Source organism: Phodopus roborovskii, unplaced genomic scaffold (assembly GCF_943737965.1).
Source record: "Phodopus roborovskii unplaced genomic scaffold, PHOROB, whole genome shotgun sequence".
Taxonomy (NCBI): domain Eukaryota; kingdom Metazoa; phylum Chordata; class Mammalia; order Rodentia; family Cricetidae; genus Phodopus; species Phodopus roborovskii.
In genome coordinates, this window is record NW_026125264.1 from 4,257,294 (window position 1) to 4,275,442 (window position 18,149).

The window sequence follows — 18,149 nt, forward strand, 5'->3', positions numbered from 1 at the left end:
CTTTTTCTAATAGTACATGAAAAACACAAACAAAGTGTAAGGAGATACAGAGAACGTATAGTCTGTTAAAATACTTTTAAAACTTTATTATTGTGGGCATAGGTGTGTGTGTGTGTTCAGAAGAAAGCTCTGTGGAGTGGATTCTCTCCTACTACCTCTCTCTTTTTTTTTCTTTTTTAATTTATGTGTATGGATATTTTGCCTGCATGTATGTCTGTACGAAGCATGCATGCCTGGTCACTGAGGAGCCCAGAAGAGGGCATTGGATCCCTTGGAACTGGAGTTGGATGGTAGTGAGCTACCACGTGGGTGCTGGGAATTGAACTTGGGTCCTCAGGAAGAGTGATCTTCACTGCTGAGCAGTCTCTCCAGCACCTCCTATCTCCTTTGCATGGGTTCTGGGATTGAACTCAGGTTGTCAGGCTTGCAAGACAAGTGCCTTTATGTACTGAGTCATCTCCCCAGTTCCAGTAAAACACATTCTTCACACTAGCAGCTATGGTACAGCACAATTGGGAATCTCATATGACAGTCTGGAGGGAATCAGGACCCTGGCTATAAGTCCTATAGCTACACCACTGCCACAGTGTGTGCATAGCTGTCGTGTCCATCACTAGCTGGGACAAGTTATGACACATCAAAAGGGAAACAGCCAAAGTATGGCTGGTCAGGGTATGGCATGGGCTTTTTACAGGTCCCTGGCTGCCTTCCACTCTGTGGAATTCTCCACTTGAAAGGACTTGGGTAACTTGTTTTTTATGACACCCTACCTCCATGATCCAAGGCTCCTCTTCTTACTGACCAGCTAGGCCCCTGGTCCAGTGCTCTGCCTGCTTCCTCGCCCCGCCCCTCCAGGCTCCGCCCTCGGTACCGCCCCTCCCCTTCCCTGGGGAGGCCCCGCGAGAACGAGGGGGCGGCGCCCGGAGGCCTTTGGGAGCCCAAGGGAGCGCGGCGAACCGCCAGACACAAAGAGCGGCCGGGAGACGCACGACTGGGGAACCTACCCGATCGCTTTGCGGTAGGCTCCCGGCGTCCACATCGGGGACTCAGAGCAGAGAGCGGAGCCTCCCACTCCCCAGGTGAGTAGGGCATGGGAGAGGAACCGAGAGGTGGGGAGCCTAGCGGGGCCGAAGGGGGCCGAGCGGAGCCGAGTGGAGCCGAGGAGGGCCGAGCCAGGCAGCCGGGGTCAGCATCCTTATGCTGGGGCCAGTACATAGCGGAGCGAATGACTGGAATGCGGGCGCGCGCTCGGAACGCTACGCCGGAGTCCTGCTTCTCTGGGGCGCTCTTGGACCGGGAGGGGTGGTCGGTACCGAACTCAGCGTGTGGTGCAGCCGCCGCCCCAAACTTTGACGAACTCGGAGCGCGGGTTGCATGAGCCCGCTGCGCTTCCCGCCTTCGTCCTCCTTTGACGAAGGGAACCTGCCCAGCTTGTGTCTGCGCCCACCAGTACCCCTGGAATCACCTGCTGGCATTGTTACTGCTCATCGGCTTCTCTTGAGCCTTGTGATCTCTGGTTGTATTATCAGTTTGCACTTAGTTGTTGAAAACTGGGACACCTCTCTGGGGCGGAGAAACCTGTTGCATCTGTGTCAAGGTCGTCCCTGTCTGATCACCCATTCTGCTACTTTGCTGTGCACTTCCAAGACTGGCCCATCAGTAGTAGAATGGTAGTGATCCCGTGTTTGGGTTCGGACTAGTTGTTTTAAGTTCATAGATTCTACGGTGGGAGTCCAATCCAAGGTTTCTGGCGCACGCACATTGTTAGGTGCTCTTTGTAGCTGTTTGTACGTAGGTAGAAGTGAAGAGCGAGGTGCTCTGTCTTCGCTACAGATTTAGTCAAGCTTTGGAACCGGGGAGAAAGAAGGTCCAGGCAACTAATGCACAATGCAGGTAGCCCAGAGGGACTCTGAAGATGGTGTTTCTTCTTAGAGGCTTTGGCTGAGATTTCCAGGTTCTTGACTGTGGATTATGCTACCTTTAAAGCAGAAAAGAAAAAAAGAAAGAGAAAGGAAAAGAAAAAGAAAGAAAGGAAATGGGTCTGCTCAACAGAACACTAAGCCAAGCAGTTTATGAACTGTGTACAAGAACAGGTGTGTATGAGAAGGTACCTGCCGGTGGAGGTAGTTACTATGGCAGCAGCCAGCTTGCCGGCTTTGTTTTACATCATCTGCTAGTGGCCTAAACTGCTACAGATCAAGCTAGTCTGTAGTCATTTGCCAGACACTCATGCTCTGATGGAGGACAAACCACATGTGTGAACTGAAAACATCCTATTAGGGATGCCATCCCTGTATCCTTGGAATGATTGCTACATCCTAGTTCAAGGAATCGCTGATGTTGACGTTCTGATCTGCTAGCTTTATAAGCGTTATTGCATACTGATAGGTGTAGAGCATAATGTTTACTTTTGGGGGTACTGGAGGTGGAGCCCATGGTCTCAGGTATGCAAAGCTCTACTACTGAATTCCATCCCCAGCCCAGTAACAATAACATAGATGAGCAGCTCTTACTCAGTTATGTATTTGCTATAGCTGTACATCTGTCATGACTTTGGTTTCACTATTTAGAAAGCTTCCTGTAAGACAGCATGCTCTGTTGTTGCCAGCAGCACCCTCAAGCAGCTTGTTGACTGGGTTGAGAGGCCACTCAGGTGATTAACCTTCCATATCTAAGTATATGTGCACACAGTGATATTAGCATGGTAATGAAATTGCTAAGTGGCTCGTTTCTCAGTGTGTATCCCTGTCATTAGCAACACCAGTCTTCCTATGGCATAGAAAAGTAGGACCTCTCTGTTATATAAAATGGAGATTCAGTAAAAGTTGGAGAAGGATACTGCTTTTTATTTTTTAAAACGAGAAAACAGCCTTCTCAGAAAACTTGAATGTTAGATAAGATTTAACAATACTGACCTGGAAAAATAACACTTTATAAAAGAAAAGTTAGGATTTAGCTTTTTAAAGTCTGTACAAACTAACAGATTTTTTTTTTCCTAACACATTTTACATGGCAGTTTGAAGACATGTTAGGTCCATGCTAGGACATGGGTAGGCTGGGGTCATTTGCTGACAGCCAGGTGTAAATCCCTTAGAATTTGCATCTTTAGGAATGTTCAACAGGATTCTAACTGTAAAGTATGGGTTTGGATGTTATTTGGTGGGTGGTCCTCTCTAAATTTTCAAGATAATACATGTGACATTTGAGACTGGAAACACTTGAGGATCCTGTCTGAACACCTTCTTCCTAGTATGGATACCTGCCTTTGAAGAATGAAGAATGCCATGATTAGGCACATGTTAGGTACCCCTCCTTTTTGTGGCTCAAGAAAGATCTAGGAGCAGGATATGAAATCTGGGTCAGTGTCCTGGCCTCACACCTGAACTCAACATTTCCTGGCCTGGAAGAGCTTTCTTTTTGTGTGCTTTGCTACTTGTCTGCTCATCAGTATTTGAGTGTCAGTGACTCTAGGTTTGGGTTTAACTCAGTCCTTGGCTTCAAATATGAATTAGAAATTCAGGCGCAATGCCAGAAATTTGGTTATTCACAGCAGGAGGCCAAAACTTTGGTTCAGACTCTACCTGGAGCTGTTGGAGGGTGACCACAGTTGTTGGCTTAGCTCCCTGAATCATCCTCCTGGGTGACCTTGAGTCTACAACTTTCATACAGCTCTGTTTGAACCAACAGAAGTCTTTTAAGAGCCGATGAAGCATGTGGAGTATATCTCCCATTTGTGGGACACACACACACACACACACACACACACACACACACACACATGCACTTTCCTTTGTCTGTGGTATGACTCAACTGCTTAGACTTAAGTGATGGAGAGCCTCTGAGCTTTTTGTTTCCCAAAGGCTGGGGTGTGGTCCCCCTTACATTCAAGCCATGTTTTGTTTCTCAAAGAAACCAGAGTCCTACACATAATTTTGATCAATCAAGTTTGAGAAATCCTGTCTCAAAAACAAACAAACTAACTAACAAAAAAGAGCAAGGACTTTGGTTGAAGAGATGGCTCATTGGTTAAGTGTGCTTTTCTGCTCTTGTGGAGGACCAGCGTTAGTTTATAGCACCCAGGTCAGGTAATTCACAACCACCTGGCACTCCAGCTCTAGGGGATTTGATCCCTTCTGCTGGTCATGTGCACACGGTTGCATGCACACATAACACACGAATAATAAAATAGATCTTGAAACGAAGAACAAGGAATGGAATCTAGTCCATTAGAACAGTCAACAACAGCAGGAGATACAACTTAGTGTTGTGTCAGTACAACTCAAGGACCTTCAGAGCTTGTGTGTTTGTGTGTCTAAGTGTTGAGTCTGGCATGCCTTGACCTTGGAAACCTGACTGGGATGTGGTAGGAGTGAAGAAACAACAGATAGACATATAATCAAACTGGGATTGGGTAGGATGTGTTCATTCTCGTGGAAGCACCTACTGTAGTCAGAACAAGGAGGAGGCAATAGCCAGTCTCAGTAGGAGGTCACTGTAGGGGAGTAGTCATCCTGGAGGGACGGGGGTAAGCTGTGGTTGCTAGTATTTGCACATACTGGCCAGTCTTCTTAAACCCTTGAACTACAGGAGGGCTTTGATATTCCTTTGTTATTCCTCTGAGTGTCACCTGGGTAAAACTTTGCCATTTTCATGTTTCTGAGTCACTGGGGTCTTTGACATGGCTATGCCCATGTCGATACTACACATTCACCCAGGACTTCTTCTACTCGTGTGTGTGTGTGTGTGTGTGTGTGTGTGTGTGTGTGTGTGTGTGTGTGTACAAAAAGAAATCTCAAGATGATCAGTGTAGAGCATTTAGTGTTGATGAAGCAGAAAGACAAGACACATTTAAAGAGTGGAGATAAACACACTGAAGGGCCCCAGTAGCAGCTGTATATGTAATCGAGGGACTTGAAGCTACTTATTCTGCAACTACATTTAGATATTAGAGGGGAGTGCTGGGATAGTCCTTCTTCTTATTCCATAGGAATCTGCCTTTAAAGAGAAGACTTTTCTAGGTAGATCGTGCTAACTTGTGCCTGGAGAAGGGAGAGCTAGTAGAGATGAAGCATGGGTCAAAGGGAGGCTTACTTAAGTTCTGAGGAATGTGAATTTCAGGCATGGTACACACTAGCCATTTCACCAGTGTTGTTGGTGCTGTTTCTGATAAAGGGGAGTACAGTTCTTTGCAGGTAGATGAATCAGTTTTGTTAAAATTCTTTGTGTCACTCAGCAAGAGAGAGAAATTAGAACCAGGGGAGGAAGAGGAATGCTTTCTCTTATGTCTCAGGTTTTTTTCTAACTATTATGCATGAGAATCCTTGGATGTGAGGTAGGTCCTATGCTTGGAGGCTGGATGCTGTGGAAGCATGGGAGAAATAGGCTTTGGATGCTTGGTTCCTGGTCGGCTTGTATAGGCCTCATTTCAAGGGTAGTTGGTTAGCTGTATCAGGCCCTATGTGTGACCCGATTGTGATCTATCAGAAATAGAGCCCAGCTTCCAGGAATTAGGAGCTAAATTTTAGGGGAATGTGTGTGCGCGAGTGTGCATGTGTGCCTGTCTATCTGTCCATGTGCCTGCACACGAAAGCCAGAAGTTCATGTCAGGTGCCTTTCTCAACCATTCTTCACTTTACTGTTTTGAGGCAGGGTCTCGAACTGAACCTGGAACACACCAGTTCAGGTAGACTGACTCAGGCACCCTCCTTTTGGTATGGTTCACACATGGTCATCCCATCCCGCTTGCCATGTGCATCAGTCCCAAGTCATTCCTTTATCTTTTGCCCACAACTCCTAAAACCTACTGCGGGGAGATTACACCATATTCCTTGGCCAGAGCCAAAATCAAAATTGCATACCAGTCAGGCACCCTAAGACACATCTTCACGAGAAAGGCATTTGCCATGAAAACCTTTCAGCACTGTGGCTTAGATAACTGACCCATCAGATGCACAAATCTCAACACTGGAGCACAGGAAAATGAGGAAAGCAAGGTGGTTTGGGGCCTCCCAAATATGTAATTCTCCAGCAACAGATGAAAAAGGAAATGGTATTGATGAGATGTCTGGTAGCAGATTTTAAAAAGAGTCAGGAGATGGCTCAGTGGTAAAGTGCTTGATGCTCAAGCACGAGTGTAGGCCTCCCAGTTCCACAGAGCCAGATGTGGTATAGTAAGACTGTGATCCCAGCACTCCTACGGCAAGAGAGGCAGAGACGAGAGAGACGTCCATAGTCACAGGACAACAGCTCAGTGTGCATTAGTGTAAACAGAGACTTGACTCAAACACGTGGAAGGTAGGGAGACCCCGCATGCATACCCAATGCACACACGCACCTGTGCGTGCTCCTGAACTAACACACAAATACAGAGACACTGAGAAAATAAATGTTAAGATTTTAAGAGAAGCCTCTTGTTGCCGTGAGTAGGGGTTAATGCAGAGGCTCCTACAGTTTCAGAGCGCTAAGAGTGCTCAGTCATAGATGGGACATCTGTAATGCCCCCCTCTCTCCCACGGGACTCAGGGAGTGTTTCCCAGGAGGAGGCAGAAGGAGTGTAAGGGCTGGATAATGAGCTCTGAGAAACGCTGTCTTCTAGACTTGACTCACAGCAGCTGTGGTTAGCTGCATGAGACGATCCAGCCCCAGTTCTGACATAGATGGGGAGTGCTGTCCTGGGCCTATCCTTTACTGAGGGGTTACTGAAAGTCGATCATTACTAGAGGAGGGGAATCATTCTATTTTGAACACATGACCACTGGCAGATTTCTCATGATTCAGTGGGTGACTCCACACACAAACCTAAGTGGGCAGTGCTCGCTTGTAGGGAGCTCAGAAAGCCCTTACTGAAGTCCTGAACGAATGTGTATTGTTGATGGAGACATAACTATATCTGGGACATAAGGGTCCCTCAGGCTCAGAGGGATGACAAAGCCTTCCTTGGGGTGCTGGGTGTTTACTATGGGTGCAGAGAATATCCACTATAACTTTCTCCTCCCGCCCATGCTTGCATCTGAAGACTGCCCTATGGAGACTGTCCCTCCTACCAAAGTTAGTTAAACTTGTCTCCTTGGGTCCAGCTGTATACTCTAAATTCTGCTTCTTGTTTATCTGTGTGTAATAACCCCAGCTCCCGTGAAGCTGTATGCTTTAGCCCTGCCTCTCTGTTCAACTCTATATAACAAACATGCCAAACTTCTGGGATGTTGAGGTTTCTCCAGCAGACAGCCCAGACCCCTTGATCCCAGCCTTCCGTCTGTGTCTGTGTGTATTTGTTTTTATCTCATTCCCTTGCTGCCCCAATCATGTCCCTGGAGCTGTGCATGAATGCGGCAATAATTGGACTTAGTAGGTTAACAAACAAACAAAAAGACACGAAGTGGGAAGGGGCCAAGCTGGGGAGGATTTGGGGGAAGTTGGAAGGGAGAAGTGGAAGGTGGGTCTGGCCATGCTTCATTTTATGCATGTACAAAATTCTCAAGATAAAAGAAAAATTATTAAAATGTTGAAAACATCTGCCCCCTTATTCACGGTGTTTCACAGTCTATGACTCCGAAAAGCTCATGTATTCTTCCTTATTCTAAGATATACCTTCTTTATGATAATGGTTCTGAATTGGGGTGCACCTTAAAATTGGGGCTATCTTCACATCCATTAAATTTGGACACTGTTTTTCTTCACCATTTGCCTTAGTATCCATGGCCTCTTAGGTTTTGTGAAGGGTTGTGTCTGATCCTGGTTCCACGGTCTAAAGCGGAGGGGAAGATGACAGTCCTGGAATGTCAGATGTAAACATTTTCTGTTTCATACCAGTCTGGTGCACCAGTCTGGTCTCCTGCTTTGACTGTTTCCAGCCTTCACTTTGTACACATAGACACTTTAGGCTGGATTTCTGCCTTCACCTTCACACTCTAGTCCTGTCTTCCTTTGTTGGCTGCCTCAGGGAGCAGAAAGCTGGTTTTCAGTCAGAGCTGACTTAAGAAAGTTCCAGGGCAGAAGTTATCCCCAATGGAGAGAGAAGATTGCCCTTAAAGTGGTTGTGGGAAAGGTGGAGATGAGGTCTTCAACCAGATATGCCCCAGTATAGATTTGTGGAAGGATGGTATCATGTTCAAAGAAATGCTTTAGCATGTGACTTCATAACTGAAAACATCACAGAGTAGTCATACAAACTAAACCCAGGGATGCCACTGGGATCCATGTTTAATATGTAGTTTTTTCTTAGTTCCTTTTACTTCAGCCTCCTGTGCTGGGTTTGGTTCAGCTCATTTCTTGACATAACTAGAATCCATCTGCCCATGCCTCGCTTGCCCTATTTGTCACGAGAAGTTACTTTTAAAGATACTGGATGGGATAAGCTAAGACGCTGTAACGTTAACGTCTAGGACTCACAGTAGGGGTGCTTTTAAAAGGAGACTTTGACAAAGCACATTAGGCCAGTAGTTGTGTGAGCTTCTATCTGGACCAGGTATGAGCCTGAGCTGTTCTGCTTCCTGGCTCTTAGAATTCCCCTCAAGTTCCCTTTCTGTACAGTTTACAAGTTCCTGGTGAATATTTTTCACTGGGTGAATTTATTTTCACTGGGTAATTTACTCCCTGCCTCAAGGAACAGGTACTTTGGGCAGTAGTTACAGTGTCCCTTTGTGCAGTAGTTACAGTGTCCCTTTGTGCAGTAGTTACAGTGTCCCTTGGGAGCTCTGCTGTCTCCTCCTGGGCCTCCTGCCACTGTAGGGCTACAAACTTACGTAGTCTCTTTAGAATTGAGGCTCTCTGTGTAGCACTGAAAGGTTTCCAGCCCAAGTCTAATTTTTAGTGGTTCTGGATTCCTGCTTGACTAAGGGGAAACTTTACATCAGCCCAAGATTATAACTTGTTAGGTTATTTTGTTTGGCGAGTCTTTTAAACAGCTACAGTAGAGAAATCCAATGATCTTCCTATTGCCTGGTTTCTTGGACGGTTGTTTATCTATCTGCATTAGGAGGACTAGTTTGGGACAATTCTGAATCCCTTTGGAGTCTTCCAGTCATTGGTGTTGACCTTCACAGCAGGCCCATTCTTTAGAAGTAGAAATCCAAAACAGTGATTTTCTCCAGATTCTCTGGATTGTTTATGTACAGAGATTAAACCAAACAACACAACAGTATGTGTTGTGCCTCAGGCTCCACATTGTATGACTGGAATTTCAAATAGGAAAGAGAGTAATTATGAGAAGAGTGTGTGTATGTGAACATTTTGGGGCCTTCCTGATTAGATTTTATAGGCTGTGCTATTTTATTGTCTTATTTCCATTATAGCTAACATGAAAAAAATTACACTCAAGTTCTGGTGATGAGAAAGCATCTTACTGGGGTGGGGTATGAAGAGCTTGGTTGAAACTTTTCCTTCTTAATTTGGTGGACTGTTGACATTAATGTTCTTTCGCTATAGTTAGGGTACTAATACATATTCTTGCATGATATTAAAAATTTCCATTTAGTAGGGAAATGAAAGAGATAATGTTCCAATATATTTTGGATATGAAATCCCTGCACTTCGTAGAAACATTTTTATGGATGCTGGGAATAGAATCTGGGTCCTTTGGAAGAGCACCCAGTGCTCTTAACCACTTGAGCCATCTTTCCAGCCCTGAAACATTTCTTTAGGTTCTAATAAAAAGTCTTGATGTGTTTGTATACTGTTGGTAGGAATAAGGAACTGTATTTTTTTTAAAGTTGGTTTTGTAACTGAAGTTAAGACTCATTTAATCAGCTCTATGGCCTCATAGCCAAGACCCATATTTGTTGCCACTGGAAAAAAACAACCGCTGGAGGAGCCAGTTGTTTGGCAAGGAAAAAGATTTATTTGGAAAGTCAGTGTACTGGCTAATTTTATGTCAGCTTGACATAAGCTAGAGTAATCTGAAGAGAAGGAACCTCAATTCAGAAAATGCCTCTATAAGATCTGACTATAAGTAATTTTCTTAATTAGTGATTGATGGGGGAGGGCCCAACCCATTATGGATGGTGCTGGTGCCATTCCTGAGCTGGTGGTTCTGGGTTTTATAAGAAAGCAGGTTGAGAAAACCAGAAAGTAGCACCCTTCTATGGCCTCTGCATCACCTCCTGGTTCCAGGTTCCTTCCCTATTGGAGTTTCTGCCCAAACTTCCTTCAATATAGAAGTGTAAGCCAAATAAATGCTTTCCTCCCGAACTTGCTGTTGGTCATGATTTCATCACAGCAATACAAACCCTCACTAGGGCAGCTATCATGGAGCCTGTGGCCAACAAGGCTATCTTGCTGGGGTGTTCTGGGGTACAAGGCGTACTAAGGGAGTTAGGAAGGCAGGCTGGCACAGGGTGCTTAGAGACTTAGGGAGGTCTACTTTCCTGACACCAGGCAAGGATGCTCTCTCTAAGTCACAGGGATTCCAGGCTCTGTGAATCTAAAAAAAAGTTTCTGATTAAAAAGTTCTAGAACTTGCATTTTTTTAGCTCATTTTCTCTGGTTGTATTCCAATACAGTTACAAAAGGCACCATTTTCCCCATCAGGAGATGATAACTGAAGGCTGCTTCTCCCTGGAGAACTGAGGAGGTAGAGACAAGCAACTTCCTGTGGAGGATAGGGGAGGTCTGTGAAACGCAACTTCTTCAACAAGATAGTAAAATGCAACTTTTCAGTGTACAGTCAGAGGCATTATCTACAGCAAAGCCAGTGGGAAAGCTCTGTGTGTGTGTGTGTGTGTGTGTGTGTGTGTGTGTGTGAGAGAGAGAGAGAGAGAGAGAGAGAGAGAGAGAGAGAGAGAGAGAGAGAGAGAGAGGGTGGTCGGTGGTGCACCTGCATGTCAGTGTAGAGGCCAGAGGAGGATGTTGGGTGTCTAGCTCTACCTATCATTTTATCCCCTGAGAACAGGGTTTCTCATGGAATCTGGAGCTCACTGGTGGTTTGTTGGTTTATTCCTAGTTAGACTGGCTGATAGTGAACCCAGAACCCTGTCTGTGATTTTGGGTCACACCATCATGTGGGTGCTGAATGCAGGTCCCTGTGCTTGCTGAAGTGTCTCCCCAGCTGCTAACAGCCTTTAAGTCAACTGAGGGTTTGCCCTGTGACAGCCTTGAACAAATTACCTCTCTATACCTTGGTTTCTTCACCTGTCAGTTGGGAACAGTGGTGGAGCCTCCCTCATAAGACTCAATGCATCAGTGCTTAGGAATGTACCCAGATATTCGTGCTTAAGAAATGTTAGCTTTGTTTATCAAAGGTTATTTAGCAAATATTCCACCAAGTTTCAGCCATGTGCTGATGGGAAGTCCCAGTACTTGCACACTGGCAGGCAAGTGTTCAGAAAATCTCCCAGGCCCCCATTTATTTTGTGCCTCAACCTTTAAGGTCACTAGACTAAAACAAAATGAAACAAACTACTCAGAATGGCAAAATGTGTAGACATTTAGGTCATTTAGGGAAAAGTCTCTATTGCATTCTTACCTTGTGTGTTGGGCCTTTGAAATTAATTCTTTAGTCTTGGAGTTAATTTCCTTTTTCTTTTTTTTTTAGATTAAAAAATGTTTTTTGTTTTTGTTTGTTTTGTTTTTTTGTGTGTGGGTGTTTTGCCTACCTGTGTCTGTGAACTACATGCATGCAATGCCTCTGGAAGCCAGGAGAGGGCATCATATCCCTAGCATTGGAGTTACAGACAGTGGTGAGCTGCCACAGGGGTGCTGGGAATTGAACCTCAGTCTTCTGGAAGGGCAGCCAATGCTCTTACCACTGAGCCATCATTCCAACCCTAGGGCAGTTTTTTTTTTTAATAATGTTTTAAAGATTATAATTAGATCATGTCTCCCTTCCCTTTACCCTCAAAACCCTCACATGCCCCTCCCCCTTGCTCTCTTTCAAATCGTGACCTCTTTTGCTTTAATTATTGTTACACGTGTGTGTGTGCATGTATGTATGTATGTGCATATGTCTGTGTGTATGCATGCATGTGCGTGTGCATTCATACACCTTAGATCACTTTCTGTTCTGAAGACTGGGTGCTTCTCACCTTGTGAAATTAAGTCCCTGTCTCTTCCCTCTGTCATCTCTGTGCTGCCGCAGAACCATCAGGTGAGGTTTTAGTTTCAGATATTTGGCATCCAGTTTGGAACTTCCATCTGGTCCTTTTAACATAGCTTGTTTCTCTGCCAAGATTCCTGGTGTGCACGCTCCCGTGCAGAACCTTTTCCGCCACACCCCTGAGTGGCCACAGTGGCAGGCAGGAGCTGAAAGTCACTTGGTCCAACCTTGGGAGCTTCTGGGTGGTTCTCTGCATGTGTTTTTCTTGAGAGTGGTTTTGTTTTGACTTGGCTTTTCTGTGGCAGGTTTTGAATTACTTCTTGGTTTGTGAAATGAACAGCACAGATGTGGGTGCGCTGGAAGAGCACTGATTTTTACCTTCACTGGGAAGGAAGGTGTCCGGCTGTGCGGCTGCTCACATCTCATTTCAGTTTTTATTCTTAGCTGAGTGTTGGGAGCTGCTTCTTCACATGCAAGGCTTAGGGTCATCTAAAGATGTAGGCAGAGTCCATCCATAGGGCTTGAGTCTTTCTCTTTGTGGGTCTCAACATTTTAGTATTCGTCTCTCATTTTCAGTTGTTTTATTTAGCTGTTAGCCTGTTTTGAGTTATTATGAGAGAGTGCTTGAAGCTGAATTTTTTTTTCTGAAGAGTAGAAGTTTGTCTAGCTCATAGTGTTGGAGGCTACAAGTCCAAAGTTGGGTGACTTTATCCGTTAACCCTCTGGTGAGGTCACCCTGGTGGTGGCATCACAATAGCAGAGCTGGTGTGGAAGAGGTCACATGTTAAGACAGAAAGCCAGACAGGTTTAAAGGGACCAGGCTTACTCTCATAAAAGTTTACTCTTTCAGGGACCTGCTGGTTCTCATTAGAACTCCTTTAATGTCTTTTGAGGGCATGTCCCTTTTAGTAGTTCTGCCACCTCCTGACACTACCCTGCTTCATACAAAACTTCCAGCATGTGACCTGCCAAGGGGCACATTCAAGCAGACGCAAATGGCCAAAGTCCCAGACTTTTGACCTTTTTAGTTACTAAGACTGTCTAATCCATCCCCTGCTTCCAATTCCTCACCCCTATTTTTAAATATTTAATTTTGTGTGTATGGGTGTTTTGTACATATATGTATACTGTATGTATGTACACTGACCTTCTTGCCATGTTAGCTGCAGTACTTAAGGATCTAGGATGTCATGAGGTATACAATGGGTGCTCAATAAATGCCTGTTGGTGAGTGAATGCTTTCTACCTTGCTTCTCCCAGCCCTTTTTAAAGCTTGAGATGGGATCTGGCTGTTTTGCTCAGGCTGGCTTCAAATTCCTGGGTTCCAGTGATTTCCCTGGCATTGGCTCACCAGGTGCCCAGATTGCCGGTGCACGCAGACTGCATTGGCCTTTCTGTCTAGAACATGGCTGTCTGTGGCTCATGTGTGCACAGTGTTGTACCCCAGCAAGTTACAGTGTACTGCCGATCTTTGAGGCTCCTGCCCAGCAGAGCATTTTCTGTCATCTGGACGTGACTTGGCAGTTGGTAAGTGCTCTGTGGCCCTGGGTCATCATCGGGCTGGGGAGCCCTGTGGACTTGGTTTCACTCATGTGAAAGAACCACCCTGGGTTTGACTATCTCTGCGGTGCAGTGCAAGTCATCACAGATAGTCATCTGTGTAGAGGACAAGGTTGCTCAGCAATCTTGAGACAGACACTGCTTGCAGGTAATTGCTGGAAACTGAAAATAATACAAAACATAAAACCCTGGAGAATAATACAAGGCCTTAGAAACAAAATGACCTTGTAGAGCAAAGCAGAAAGTGTAAGCCTGTGACTTGCTCCTGGTGCTTAATGTGGGGAAGAGCATAGAGGCCAGAGGCCTTCTGCTTGAGTGTGAAATGGAGTCACAGCTGTCTCTACATTGTACTGCTTGGTGTTGCAGCTCTCAACACTATGTGTACTGATTCTCAGTGCCTCTGTTCACCCACTTAGAGCTGCTTCTCATCATGTTTTTAAAGATCTCTGGGAACACAGAGCTGGAGACATACCCTCCACTGTGGCCCCAGCCCTCAGCAGCCAGCCACATCTGCCTTCTAGTCAACTCATGGGCAATGACAGCTTGCTGAGTCTGGCTTGGGCCCTGCCGATAACTGAGATGAATGTTATTATTGTTGTTGTTATCCACATGGAAAGAAGGACTGTGGATCTCTGCCTGCCTGATGAGGAGAGGAACAGAAACTCAGGTGGCAAGCTGCAAGCCTTTGTATGCCTGGTGCTCACAGAGGCCAGAAGAGGGCATTGGACCCCTTGGAACTGGCTACAGACTGTTGTGATCTGCCATATGATTGCTGAAAGCTGAACCCAGGTCCTCTGTAAAAGCAGCCAGTGCTCCTAACTGCTCAGCCATGTCCCCTGTTCTGCATGTGTGTGTGTGTGTGTATGTGTGTGTGTGTGTGTGTGTGTGTGTGTGTGTGTGCGTGCTCACACACGTGCATGTGTGTATATATATGCATATGTGTATATATATATGTATATATATATATAATTTTTCTCAATTTTCATATTGATCCCAGTTCCCTCTCTCCCCCTCCCATGCCCCCGACCCCCCCTCCTATTCCACCACCTCCCCCACTCCACAGGGAGGGTGATGCCTTCCAGGAGGGATCATCAAAATCTGTCATTTGGAGTAGGGTCTAGGTCCTCCCTCCTGCTTCTAGGTTAAGGGAGTATCCCTCCATGGGGAATGTGCTCCCAAAGCCCTTTCATACATCCTGGTTCCACTGTCAGAGGTCCCTTAGACTGCCCAAGCCTTCAAACTGAGACCCATGTTCAGGGGGTCTGAGCCGGTCCAATGCTGGTTTCCCAGCTATCAGTCTGGGGATCCATGAGCTCCCCCTTGTTCAGATCAGCTGTCTCTGGTAGTTTCTGTAGCCTGGTCTTGACCCCTTTTCTTATCACTCCTCCCTCTCTGCAACTGGATTCCAAGAGTTCAGTTCAGTGTTCAGCTGTGGGTGTCTGCTTCTGTTTCCATCACCTACTAGATGAGGGCTCTATGGTGGCATATAAGTTAGTTATCAATCTCGTGATCAGGGCATTTAAGGTAGCCTTTCCACTGTTGCTCAGATTGTTAGTTGGGGTCATCCTTGTAGGTCTCTGGACATTTCTCTAGAGTCAGTTTTCTCTTCAAACCTATACTGGCTCCCTATATTATGTCATCTCTTTCTTTTGCTCTCATCTGTTTGTCCCCCAACTCAATCTTCCTGGCCCTACATGTTCTCCTCTCCTTCTCTTTCTACTACCTCTCTCTGCCTCCCAGTTTTGAGACAGGATTTTTCTTTCTTTGACTCCAACTCCCAAGTGCAGGAATTGCAGGTGTCACACATTCCATACTGGTTTTCCCATCAGTGTTCCAGCTGCTTTGTGAATGTGGGCACCATCGTGGGGACCCTCTCAGTGCCCCTGTGATTATATGGCACTTCCAGAATTCTCCTGCTTTTTGCTTATCTTCAGGTGCTTTTTAGGCAGCTCATCTTTGTATTTTGCCTTTTGCGTTTTGTCCAGTGTGAATATAATGATGGCTAAGACTCTTGATATGGTTCAGGAGTTTCTTAATGGCTTTACCAGCTATTGCATTCCCTAAAGACTACTGTTTTGCCCTCTGTTCACCCTCATCTCTATCACCTCCTAGAAATGGAAGGGTCACTTTGATTGGATTACAGACACCTATGGTTTTAAAATGTATCCAGTGTGTGTGTGTGTGTGTGTGTGTGTGTGTGTGTGTGTGTATTGCATGAAACTGAAGTGTCCGATGGAGTAAAGATTTGTTTTCAAAGCTGTGGATCTTAGTATGTTGCCAAGGCTGGTCTTGAACTTCTGGCTGTAAGTGATTCTCCCACACCTGCCTTCCTGGTAGCTATGATTATTGGGTGCACTGTCATGCATGGATGATTAATTAATCTTTGAATTCCAATTAAGGAAGGAAAAAAATGTCAAATATAAGGTACTTCATTACACCGTGCTTTGTGATTTCCAGGAGAAATACCACTTTCCAAGGGAACTCCTATGAATATTGGTGTCAGAAAAGATGTTTTTAAGACATTTGAAAGAAATTTTACAGCCTTCAAAGTACACCTCAAACACCACATCACAGAGTAGTAACTGTTGCTTTTGAAGAAGATGGCACAGTGGGCTCTCTTGCTGTTCTGTCAGTGTGCCTTTTCTTACTCTGGATGGTAGTTATGAGTGTGTATGTTTTATAAACATTCTTTGAGTAATAACCATGTAATGATGGACTTCTGTCCATCCCCATACCCACCCCACCCACCCCACTCCCCCGCTCCCAGCTCTGCCTGGAAAATTCACACCCATTTTTCTAAAGCACTTGCTGTCTGCCTTAGCTGCTCTGGGGAGTGTTACTTGTGAATTCTTTGCCTCTTTCTGGGAATGGGCATTTGACCCTCCCACACAAAGGTGTGTCTCCTTCAGTCTTTCTTCTCTGACCTTTATGTCTTAAGGCAGAATGTTCTGGACCCAGAAGCACCATTGATGAGGCCAGACACATCCTTTCCCATGTGTGTCCTCCTGAGAGGCTCACCCTCCTCACTAAATCCTGGTGGGGAAAACCTATGACAGGCTCTAGTTACCAGACTCTAGGTAAGGCAGATGCTAATTCTGACCTAGACTATTTTAGGCTAACTCTTGTCTCTTTGGAAGAAACTTTGTTTTACTATGAGACATGACTACAGTTATTATTTCTTTACTTTCTCTCTCTCTCTCTCTCTCTCTCTCTCTCTCTCTCTCTCTCTCTCTCTCTCTCTCTGAGATAGGGCCTCATATAGCTCAAGGTAGCCTCAAACTTGATGTATAGCCAATGATAACCTTGAACGTCAATCTTCTGTCACCATGTAGTGAGTGCTGAGATTATAGGCATGTGCCACCACCATCACACCCAGTTTGTAGCCTTCTGGGTCTTGAACCCAAGGCCTTATACATGCTAGGAAACATTCTAGACACTGAGCCATATCCACAGCCCCTATTTTTTCTCTACAATTGTCTTTAATAGTGAAGAAAATTAAAAAAAAAAAATGGCTTTCCATATGTCACTCACAAGCCATTGTTTAGAGATCCCAAAGCACAGAGAACACCAACAGCCACTACTGAGTGTCCCCAGTCCTGGCAGAGACCACTGTTGGCCAGTGCATGGCTCTGTTTAAAATGCCACTTCTCCAGCCCTTGCATTAGATCACATGTAGCCACTTAAGATTCTCACATAAACAAATATAGGAAATGGCCTTTAGTATAGTGGGGTTTGGAATGGGAAGTCTGCTGAGAAGAGAGGTTGAGCTGGTGGGAGGGTTCCTGAGACACTCAGGGGGATCTTGCCAGTGCATGGCTGGCTCTCTTGAGTGACATTTATTGACTCTAGCCAGACTCTGCTCATCCATGCTCAGGATTTTTTTTTTTTTTTTTTTTACAACAGGAGCTGGTAATCTTCACAGATGAGTAGCACTCTATCAAAATTGCCATCATGGCTGCACAAATGACCATTTTGTACTGTATACACACCTGCTATAATTCTAACACTTGGTGGGATCATTGCAAGTTCAAGGCCAGCTGGGGCCACATAGTGTAAGGCCTTGTCTCAAAAATGGCAGACAAACCATAAACCAAGCAAACATGCAAAACTGTAACAACAAATAACTGCTAATAGGAATTCCTTTTGTATCCTTTTCTGCTTGTTGTTTGTTGCCCATGTTTCTCTCCCTGGACACACCTTGGAGGGTGGATTTTTCAGAGCTTCATCCTCCCAAAGGGGGCATTTATAGACTTGGCTATTTACCAATCAGAATCAGAAGACCTTTGCCTAACATCTTCTCCTCGTGACCCCTTGGGTTCTCTAATAGAAGAGCTGAGGAGGCTGTGTCACTTCTCAGGGCCAGCAGGACTGGAACCCAGACCGTGGAGTACACCTGTGCTTTTGACTCAGGATGAAGCTGCAACGGATTATGTATTACATAAACCAGAGGATTATGTATTACTATTCTTTCAGTAGATTTTTTACTTGAGTGGGAAGAAGGGAGAAAATGAGGAAAGGTTTATGGGAAATAACTTTCTGTGTCATCCTTTCCACATCTGTT

At 45.3% G+C, this 18,149-nt stretch overlaps 1 protein-coding gene across 1 annotated transcript in view; it reads left to right on the plus strand.

Moving 5' to 3' along the window:
- The first annotated feature begins 985 nt into the window (after positions 1-985).
- The window catches only part of Ninl (ninein like), a 68,476-nt gene continuing 51,312 nt past the window's right edge, over positions 986-18,149 (plus strand). Inside the window, exon 1 of the mRNA XM_051193952.1 lies at positions 986-1,079. The gene's annotated coding sequence lies outside the window, so the exon portion shown is untranslated. The remainder of the gene's footprint in view (positions 1,080-18,149) is intronic.